General features: G+C 48.6%; 1 long non-coding RNA gene across 1 annotated transcript; it reads right to left on the minus strand.

Moving 5' to 3' along the window:
* Positions 1–6,894: 6,894 nt before the first annotated feature.
* LOC112677110 (uncharacterized) lies at positions 6,895–9,812 on the minus strand. Its single transcript, XR_003146843.3, has 3 exons — positions 9,673–9,812; positions 7,263–7,361; positions 6,895–7,077 (listed from the first exon to the last, which is right to left on the minus strand). It is a non-coding gene; the product is annotated as an uncharacterized LOC112677110 (long non-coding RNA).
* Positions 9,813–10,048: the final 236 nt, after the last annotated feature.

The following is a 10,048-nucleotide window of genomic DNA, read 5'->3' on the forward strand; positions in this document are numbered from 1 at the left end:
GCCTCACTGGGGGGCCTCTCTCGGGTGACCAGGTTGAACCTTCTACACCTGCAGCCCCCAAATACACCGCCAAATTTGGCCTCTGGGCGGGAGTGCTGGTAGGTGCACAGAAGGGTCACAATGGTAGTTGAGTGTGTTTCAAGAACCTGGAAAGTTCTTGTCCAGGCCTGTGGACAACCACAGAGCTGTCCTTGAGGAAAGCATGACTGTCCCAGGGGGACCATACAGAAGGGCCCTGCAGGTAAAGGGGACCTGGAGCTTCTTGCTTTTTCAGCTACTTGAGTGAGGCTGGCTGGGATCTGGATTTGGGCTTTTAATGGGCCTTACTCTCCCTCTCCCTTGCCTTTGGCTCCTACTTCTGAAGGCAGAGCTGGACTGAGTCAGCAGCAGAGGGTGATGTCTCTCTGGCTCCCCTTGTGGTACCCATCAGGGGCATCTCTTGGTATTCAGGGCCCTTGTGTCCCATGACACAGAGCTGCCATGTTGTGAACTCAGAGAACCCACCCCACCCACCCATTCCTGGGGATTTGAATTTGTAATAGTCTCAGAAATAGAATAATACTAGTCCTAGAGGAAGACCCTCAATGGAATTTCAGGCATCCACAAGTGAGTTATTTGGAGTACCAAGGTCAATCTCATTCTCAGCCATAGTCCAAATGCCTCAAAATGGAAAGGCTTGCTCTGGCATCAGCTGGGATGGCCATGGGGTTCACATTCATCTCACCAAAGACCATACCAACAATCCCATTATTTCAAACTGTTAATTGCTCCATGGTGAAAGAGAACAGGGCACTAGGAAACAAATTATATATGTATCTGTGTGATAATTTGTTTTATTGTCAGTCTTGCTCACTAGACTGTAAGCATCCTTAAGGATATTTGTATTCCTAGGGCTCTGTTCCCCAAATCTGCAATATCTATGAAAATAAAAAGTGAATGAAAGCAGATAGAACTGGATGTTTTCTCCTCTCAATCTCTTTCCCATCACCCCACAAATACACACATATGCACACATGATCACACAAAAATATACACCTCCAGGAGGATTCTACACAGAGCATAGGCCACAGATGTCTGAGCGCCCAAGTCCACCCATCCAGCTCAAGTCACAGGATGTCAGTCTCACAGGATGTCAGTCTCACTGGATGTCAGAGTGAGAGGCAGAGAGAGTCAAAACCCAGGAAATCTGGGACACCTGGGTAGCTCAGTGGTTGAGTGTCTGCCTTTGGTTCAGGTCGTGATCCCGGGGTCCTGGGATCGATTCCTGCATCAGGCTTCCAGTGAGGAGCCTGCTTCTCCCTTTGCCTGTGTCTCTTCCCCTCTCTCTGTATCTCTCATAAATAAATAAAATCTTAAAAAAAAACAAAAACAAACCAGAGACTCTGATTCCTGAGTGTTACATTCTATGGCCACCTCTGCTCCCACCCTAATTCATGTCCCTTAGCGCCTCAATGTCACTCTACAAAGAATGGAGTCATTGCCCTGCTCATGGCTTTGCCCAGCCCTTCAGAAAAGCCTGGCCCCTAGGGCCAAAGGTGGGAGTGTCAGGAGATAGCAGGTGGACATTTTAGTCCCAGAAGGGCCAGGTAGAATAGGTGATTTGGTAAGTGGAAGCCCTCTTCTAGCCTTCCCCCAGCCAGTGTCCCCTTATGAAATGTCCCCCATCCATGGCACCTTGGGGCCTATGAGTGTTTCCAGAGAATTCCCCCAGACAGGGAGTCAGGAGACCCAGGTCTAGTTCTGCTACCCACTTGCTTCATGACTTTGTACCAGTCATGGTACCTCAGTTTCCTTTTCTTTGCAAAGAAGACATCCTTTCTACAAAAGAAGGTAGGCAGGACCAGCTACATAATTTGCATGGCCCAGTGCAAAAGGGAAATATGGGGCTGCTTATTCAAAACTATTGAGATTTGAAGATGGTGACAGCAGAGCATTAAACTGAGCTTGGGGCCCTTCTATGCGGGGAGGGGGGGCAGGGTGCACAGGTCCCAAGTCCATGAAGCTGGCCTTGAGTATAGGACACAGTAGTGTAGTGGTAAAGAGCACAAGCTTTGGATGTAAACTCATCCAATATTTGCCTCTTCCTTTTTTTATATATATATTTTAACAAATTTTCTTTATTTATTTGAAAGAGAGAGCACAGTAAGGAGAAGAGGCAGAGGGAAAGGGAGAGGGAGAAGCAGACTCCCCACTGAGCAGGGAGCCCAATGCAGGACTCCATCCCAGGACTCTGAGATCATAACCCGAGCCAAAGGCAGATGCTTAACTGACAGAGCCACCCAGGTGTCCCTGGTATTTTTCTCTTTCATAAAAACCTCAGGAAAGGCTCGGAACCTCAGTCCTCTACCTGCCTCAGAGGACTCAGCGAGGTGGAACCCGGTGAAGAGTCGGCCTCAAGAAACACCATGCCTGGTTATCTTGAGGGTAACCTCAGTCTGAGTATGACCATTAACAGGTTTCCTCTCCCCCATGTTGTCTCCAGGGAGCGCATAACACATGATCAGGAGGAAAGGGATGGGCAAGCCCAGAGCCCCCCTCATGAAGGATAGACATGAGTTCCCCGAGGAATCCTTCCCTTCCCACTGATCCCCAGGGCAGCCTCACAGAGGGGACAGTCTGCCTGGGGCAGTGTAGGAGCTAAAGGGAGGGTGCCAGTCAGGTGATAAACATACTTAGGGATGCCTGGGTGGCTCAGTGGTTGAGCATCTGCCTTCTGCTCAGGGCGTGATCCTGAAGTCCCAGGATCGAGTCCCACATCAGGCTCCCTGCATGGAGCCTGCTTCTCCCTCTGCCTGTGTCTCTGCCTCTCTCTCTCTCTCTCTCTTTCTCTCTCTCTATGTCTACCATAAATAAATAAATAAAATCTTTTAAAGAAAAAGATACTCAAATAGTTTCAACCAAGTATAAAAATTAAAAAGAGCTTGGCTGACATAGAGAAGGGTTGGGGTAAGGAGGGAAGGTCCCCTAAATGAAGAAGGACAAGCAGGAAAGAATAGAGATTATAGGCTGGAAGCCAGGAAAAGTCCCAATAAGCCCAACTGCCCTCCTCCTGGGCTGACATTTGTTACCTAGAGTTTCCTTGGCTAATCCTATTTCCAATACCAGCCGAACTGATGAATGCTGGGACCCCAGGGAGAGCACAGAGAGCAGAAGTGACAAACCGGTGCCCACCTGCTTACCCTACCGCAGGTGAGCAAGGGCCCAGCAACCCAGGTATAGCTTGAGGGGATTCAAGGTCAGCCTGTAGCCTCCTAGGTACACAGGTTGGGAAGGCTCTAGGCCGGAGTTCTGGATGGAGTTCAGTGGACTGCAGGGAGTCACTAGGCTCTGCCACAGCTTGCTAACCTTTCCTCTGTGAAGCCAGCCCTGAGCCCTTCCCTGCAGGGCTCCCCTTCTTTTTTTAAATTTTAATTTTATTTAAAATCAATGAACATATAGTGTATTTTTAGTTTCACAGACAGCATTTAGTGATTCATCAATTGCGTATAATACCCAGTGCTCATCACATCACATGCCCTCCTTAATGCCCATCACACAGTTACCCCATCCCGCCATCCATCTTCCCTCCAGTGACCCTCAGTTTGTTTCCTATAGTTAAGATAACCTTAACTATAAAAGACAAACCTTTTATGGTTTGTCTCCCTCTCTGATTTCGTCGTATTTTATTTTTCCCTCCCTTCCCTTCCTTTCTGTTTTGTTTCTTAAATTCTACATATGAGTGAAGTCATATATTTGTCTTTCTCTGATTGGCTTATTTCATTTAGCATAATACCCTCATAGTGATCCAAAGGGGCACTTGCACCCCAATGTTTATAACAGCGATGTCCACAATAGCCAAAATATGGAAAGAGCCCAGATGTCCATCAACAGATGAATGGATAAAGAAGATGTTACATATATATATATATATATATATATATATATATGGAATATATATATGGAATATATATATGGAATATATATATATATTCCATGTAACATATATGGAAACCGTGAATGAAATCTTAACATTTGCAACTACGTTAATGGAACTAGAGGGCTCAGATCCCTGGGTGGCTCAGCGGTTTAGCGCCTGCCTTTGGCCCAGGACGTGATCCTGGAGTCCCGGGATTGAGTCCCGCATCAGGCTCCCGGCATGGAGCCTGCTTCTCCCTCTGTTTGTGTCTCTGCTTCTCTCTATATATATATATCATGAATAAATAAATAAAATCTTAAAAAAAAAAGGAACTAGAGGGCTCTCCTTATTAAACTCCAACTCAGAATTTAGCAGATCATATTGTATTCTTGTGTTCATGCTGGGTTCACATTTAGGTCCCAGTCCTACCACAGTGTCTGGTACATAGCAGGTGCAAGGAAATATTTCCTGAATGTTGAATAGATGGTGTGATTCCTGATATTAAGAATTTCATGGGGATCCCTGGGTGGCGCAGCGGTTTGGCGCCTGCCTTTGGCCCAGGGCGCGATCCTGGAGACCCGGGATCGAATCCCACATCGGGCTCCTGGTGCGTGGAGCCTGTGTCTCCGCCTCTCTCTCTTTCTCTCTGTGTGACTATCATAAATTAAAAAAAAAAAAAAAAAGAATTTCATGAAACATTGGAAACTCCACACTGGTCTGATGAAACAAACTCTATATTCAAATCCAGGAAACCTTTATTGAGCATCTACAAATACCAGGCCCAGTGCTATAGGCTCTCATGTGTGTTGAAGCTGCAAACCTGTATTAACTTAAGTCTAGAAGCTCAGGATTAAAATAGAAGGATATAAAACCCAGCAGCCAAATAGAAATACTTTAGAATCCCCCACCCACCTCATTCCCTGGGGGTAATTTGACAGTTGTCAAAACCTGGTTCTCTGCATGCCTGGCTGGCTCAGTTTGTAGGGCACAGGACTCTTGATTTTTGGGTTGTAAGTTCAAGCCTTGTGTTGGGTGTAGAGATTACATAAAAATAAATTTTTTTTAATTTTTATTTATTTATGATAGTCACACACAGAGAGAGAGGCAGAGACATAGGCAGAGGGAGAAGCAGGCTCCATGCCGGAAGCCCGACGTGGGACTCAATCCCGGGTCTTCAGGATCACACCCTGGGCTGAAATCCATGCTAAACCGCTGAGCCACCCGGGCTGCCCTTTTCTATTTAAGTTTAATTTTTTTTAATTTTTAAAAATATTATTATTATTTTTAAAGATTTTATTTATTTATTCATGAGAGACAGGGAGAGACACAGGCAGAGGGAGAAGCAGGCTCCATGCAGGGAGCTCGAGTGGGATTCGATCCCGGGTCTCCAGGATCACACCCTGGGCCAAAGGCAGGCGCTAAACCGCTGTGCCACCCAGGGATCCCATAAAAATAAAATCTTATAAAAAAAAGAAAAAGCTGTGGTTCTCATATTGTGTTTTAATGGCAGCAGTACCTCTGACCTTATCCCAGATCCACTGAATTCAAAATTCTGTCTTAACAGCAAAGTAGTTGGAATGCTCAGAAAGACGTATCTGATTCTCCAGAGTCTCACTCAGTGGCTATTAAATTCTAGTTTGAAAATAAATAATAAATAAATAAATAAATAAATAAATAAATAAATAAATAAATCCTAGCGTGCATAGGAATGACTGTTGAGGTTATTTACATCATACTTGCATGCTATATCGTAGGGTTTATTCAAGGATGGTTTTGATTACACGCAATTTTCTTCTTGCACGTTAACTTTAGAAAACCCTACCCCTGCGTTGGTTGGAGGGAAAGTTTATGACAAGAGACAACTGTAGGTCTCAAAAGGAACAAAGTGGCCATAGAAAATCAGCAAGGAAAAAAATAAATGAGATTGAACCACCGACTTCTCTTCGGGTCCCCTAACATGAACCCTCTAATCGACCTTAAGACGACGTTAGGAAAAGCTAAGAAAATGCCCAAGCAGCACCATTCCCAGGTCCGGGAAGGGGCTCTCCCTCCAACCCCTCCTTCCCCACCCGGGGTCCCCCATACAGCTCTGGCTCTTCTTTCCCGCGTTCCGGACTTTTCCAGGCCAGCTCCCCACGCCCTTCCCCTGCACAGATCAGGACATGGCCCCGGGCTCCACATTCATAATTCTGAGCCACACTCTCCCGACAAATGGCCCGGCGCCCCGCCCAAGAGGAGCGCCCCCGCCTCCCTCGGCGCGCGGCCCCCAACCGCGGGAGTCCGCCGAGGCTCGGTCCCCGGGGCGTGCTGCTCCGCGGGGGGCGCGGGGGGCGCGGGGGCGCGGGGGGCGCGGGGGGCGCCGGCCCTTCAAAGGCGGGCCGCGGGGCCAGTATTTCCGAGGCACCCGCGGGGCGCCCGGGCCTCCCGCCGCGCGGCTGGATCCGCCCCCGCCTCGGAGCAGCGCGTCCCGGGCCCGCGAGGCGCGGAGGGAGGAGGGGCCGCCGCCGTGATTTAGGGCCAGGCGGTTCCGCTGGCGGCCGCGAAGGTGCCTATTACCGCTCGGCTGGGCCGGGATGTCAGAAATTCCTGCTCTTCCTCTGGAAGTTCCGGCGTCGTCCCCCCCCCCGCCCCCCCACCTCCAACCCCCCCTCCCCCCACCCCCACCCCCACCCCGCCTCCCCGCCCCCCCCAGGGGAGAACAGAAGTCCCACCCGAGAGAGAACGGAGCCCGCGGGGTCCTGAGAACCGGACGAGCGCCCGAAAGCGACCTCCGGAAGGCCTGCCTCTCCCCTCGCCTGCAGCGGGACCCTCTCCAGGTCCGCTCCGAGATCGTGGAGGGATAATTTGGAACCTGGCACATTTGGGCTGGGTTTCAGGCGCTGCCCATTCATTCATTCATTCATTCATTCAACTGAAGTGCATTGACTGCCTAAGGAGTTCGTTACTGGTGTAGAGTAATAAAACAAAAACCTGTCCTCATGGAAGTCACATTTTTTTTTTTTTAAGATTTTATTTATTTTAGGGAGAGAGAGAGCAAGAGCAGGGGCAAAGGGGCAGGGGGAAGCAGACTCCCCGCCGAGCAGGGAGCCCTACTGGGGCTGAACCGCAAGACTCCGAGACCATGACCTGTGTGGAAGGCAGACCTTAACCACCGGAGCCACCCATGCGCTGGAAGTCACGTTCTAGTGCGGAGAGCAAATCATAACGAAAATAAGGAATTTATGAAATAAATAAGCACTATTAGAAGTACATTAGGAGGTAATAAATGCTCCCCGGGGAAAAGAAAAAAAACAGCAGAAAAGGTAGGACGCAGAGAGTGTGTATAGGTTCAGGGGCTGGGCGGGCAGCGGGGTAAAGCAGAGCTCACCTGAGAAAGTGACATCTGAGGAAAGACTTGAATGTGACAGCATGGTGGCTTTCTTGAGGAAGAGCTTCCAGGCCGCAGGAATAGCACAGGGCAAAGGCCCTAAGGCAGGAGAGTATGGACAAGCAAGGTGGCCAGTAAGGGTGGGGCAGAGTAAGAAGCCAGTTTGTGTTGGTGACATGGCCATGTAGGCCACCGCAGTATCTTCCAGTTTTACTTGGGCGACAGAGGGAAGCCATTAAACATTCATCTCCTTCCCCTCACTTCATGGAGCTTTCAACAGGGGTGCCTGGCTCTCAGTCCAGGGAGCTTGCAACACTTGATCTCAGGGTTATAAATTCAAGCTCCATGTTGGGTGTAGAAATTACATTTTAAAAATATGTTAGGGCAGGGACCCCTGGGTGGCGCAGCGGTTTAGCGCCTGCCTCTGGCCCAGGGCGTGATCCTGGAGACCCGGGATTGAATCCCACTCCAGCTCCCTGCATGGAGCCTGCTCCTCCCTCTGCCTGTGTCTCTCCCTGTCTCTCATGAATAAATAAACAATATCTTTAAAAATAATAATAATATTTTTAAAAATTAAAAAAAAATTAAACTTAAATAGAAAAGGGCAGCCCGGGTGGCTCAGCGGTTTAGCATGGATTTCAGCCCAGGGTGTGATCCTGAAGACCCGGGATTGAGTCCCACGTCAGGCTCCCTGCATGGAGCCTGCTTCTCCCTCTGCCTGTGTCTCTGCCTCTCTCTATCTGTCTCTGTGTGTATCTCATGAATAAATAAATAAAATCTTAAAAAAAAAAACTTAAATAGAAAAAACATTAGCTTTCTCTTTCCCTGACTGTTGGATGAAGACTCCCTCCACCCTACTTCATTTCTTCATGTTAGTGTCCTCCTTCCCCTACCAGTGCTCTGGGGCGTGTCCTTTTCTCTCCTGCCTCCCCTCCACATCTCCTGGCTCATCAGTTGCTCCTCCCTTGGTTTCATAGCTTCCCCCCTTCACTGGCTCTTTCCTTGGAAATAGAAAAGTGCTCAGGCTGCCTTCTCTGAGCTAGTCTTTCTCTACATACTGCAATGATTATCTTCTTCCTTTCATCTCCCAGCATCAATTCTCACTCCTCATAAGCCAAGTCTGGCTCTTGCCACCCCAACCCCCAGTCTTCTAAAACCCTCTTCTTATTCATTCATCTCCCCAGTTACACATTTATTGAGCATCTATTTACCACGTCTTGTCTTAGGTACTGAGGATACAATGATGAAAAAAATGAACAGGGTTCCTATCCTCATAGGGCTCACCATCTAGTGCAGGATACCATCTCATAAACAAGTTATTTCAATAGCACAAAACAAGAACTCAAGGTTTAGAAGTAGGGCAGAGGAGTATGAGTTTCTCTGAGGGGTCAGGAAAGGCTTCACAGGGCACGTGATGCCTCAACTAGATTTCAAAGGATGAAGAGGAATTTGCCAAGCAGACAAGGGGTAGAAAGACATTGAAGATCAATGGAACAACATGTGCCAGGGCCCAGAAGTTTAAGCCATCAGAGTATGATGAGGACAACGCAGTAAATTGGCTTTTCCAAACCATGATATGAGAGACCAAGAAGTGGGAGGGGAGGCTGGGGATTACTAGGAATCATGCCCCAAAGCTTGGGTTTTGGTTATTGTAGGTCCCTGAATACCACAGAAGGAAGTTAAGTTGATGAGTGACACAGTCATATACAGATTGTAGCTATAGCTCCTTGAGCAGTATGGAGAATGGATTTAAGGCAAACTCCAGTTAAGAGACTACTGCAGGGATGGGACGCCTGGGTGGCTCAATGGTTGAGTGTCTGCCTTTGGTTCAGGTGGTGATCCTCGAGTCCCAGGATGGAGTCCCACATCGGGCTTCCTTCATGGAGCCTGCTTCTCCCTCTGCCTATGTCTCTGCCTCTCTCTCTCTGTGTGTGTCTTTCATGAATAAAATAATAAAATCTTAAAAAAAAAGAAAAAGTGATCCCTGGGTGGCTCAGCAGTTTGGTGCCTGCCTTTGGCCCAGGGCACGATCCTGGAGTCCTAGGACTGAGTCCCACGTCAGGCTCCCTGCATGGAGCCTGCTTCTCCCTCTGCCTGTGTCTCTGCCTCTCTCTCTATGTCTATCATGAATAAATAAATAAAATCTTTTTTAAAAAATTAAATTAAAAAATAACTTTAAAAAAAAGAGGCTACTGCAGGGGTCCAGGTGACAGGGGAGGGGCCTGAGATATGCAAGTTGGTGGGATGGGGGAACTGGAGTCAACCCCTGTTTGGAAACTAGAACTGGCACAGGGGCCACCAACTGGATGTGGCAGATGAGCATCTCCCCATCCTCCTTCAAGAACCAGAAGCCTGGGATTTCTGAGAAGACTCTAGTGATGGGCTCTCTAGGGTCCAACTGTAGACCTACCTGGAGAAGGCCCAGGTAGGGCAGAGAGCTGATGGCGTTATGGTCACCTCTGGGGGGTAGCCGGGAGACCTGGGAGACTGGGGCATTCCCATGCCTGCTTTTGTTATCATTGTTGTTTGCTAAGTAACATTCCAATAGTCTTCTTACCTGGGGGGAGGGGCACCTCCCTGGTGGGATTTCAGGTGGGAGGGATTCCTCCCAGCTGAGACAGACAGGGGTCTTGATTTGAATGTAGGAGCAGGTGTCGCAAAGAAACAGGCAAGACAGGAGAAATTACTCTGCCAGTACCTGGGCCAGTAGCCTCCAGTGTCCTGCAGGGGCATCCCTAGGAGGTTACTGTCTAGGCAGGGTCCAGCCACCCGGTCTCCTGTAATTC

Source organism: Canis lupus, chromosome 9, assembly GCF_003254725.2.
Source record: "Canis lupus dingo isolate Sandy chromosome 9, ASM325472v2, whole genome shotgun sequence".
In the NCBI taxonomy this organism is placed as follows: domain Eukaryota; kingdom Metazoa; phylum Chordata; class Mammalia; order Carnivora; family Canidae; genus Canis; species Canis lupus.